Raw genomic sequence first — 925 nt, forward strand, 5'->3', positions numbered from 1 at the left:
ATTGGTCTGTTTTCATTCTGTGTTCAGAATTTTCTCAGTGTAATTATTTTAAAATATCTTCTACGATGTGGTAATCTTTTGTTTTCAGACATGATTTCTCTGTGTAGCCCTGGCTATCCTGGAACTCACTCTATAGACCAGGCTGGCCTAGAACTCAGATCTGCCTGCCTCTGCCTCCCGAGTGCTATGATTAATGTTAGGTCATACATCCATGGGTCATGCAATAAGACAAAGCCTTTTCTACATTAAGGGTTGTTAACTGTTGACATGTCTGCTGAAATGTACCGGCTTAACTTAATACACAGATTTAGGTAGATAGGTATGAAAGCAATATACACTCCCTAATTTATCAATCATTTATTGAATGTCTGTATATCTACTCTGGCAATCACTAGGGCACACATTTATAAATAGGGATAGTTGTTAGTTTTATAAAACTCACTGTCTAGCAATCAGCCAGTTATAGACATGAATGAATAAAGACTAAAACTAAACCAGGTGTGGAATGCATAGGACTGTGGTGTACCTATGCAATTTGAAGATTCAGGAAGTCTTTTTAGAAGAAAATCTGACCCATCACCTGTATGTGTGTATATATAAACACATGTATAAAGAAAGTAGTTTTGTGGTTTTTTTTTTTAAGTTATTTTTGTTTTTGAAGTTTTTTTGTAGTCTAGACTGGCCTCTATCACTGGCCAGATGACTTTAGAAGGTGAGGGCCTATAGGCAGAGAGGACAACATATACAGGAATCCAAAGAATAAGTCTGAAGATACACAATTTAGAATGGTTTTCATAGGGGAGGAGGAAGAGAGAAGATTGAGTAGTTAAGAGTACCCAGTGTTGAAAGCCTTATCTTTGTTGTTAGGGCGTTCCATTTTGACTGAGTACAATAGAAAGAATGTTACAAAGGTTTTAAGGTCAGA

This window comes from Microtus oregoni, unplaced genomic scaffold (assembly GCF_018167655.1).
Source record: "Microtus oregoni isolate MIOR12 unplaced genomic scaffold, Mior012 000007F_ref0000211, whole genome shotgun sequence".
Classification (NCBI taxonomy): domain Eukaryota; kingdom Metazoa; phylum Chordata; class Mammalia; order Rodentia; family Cricetidae; genus Microtus; species Microtus oregoni.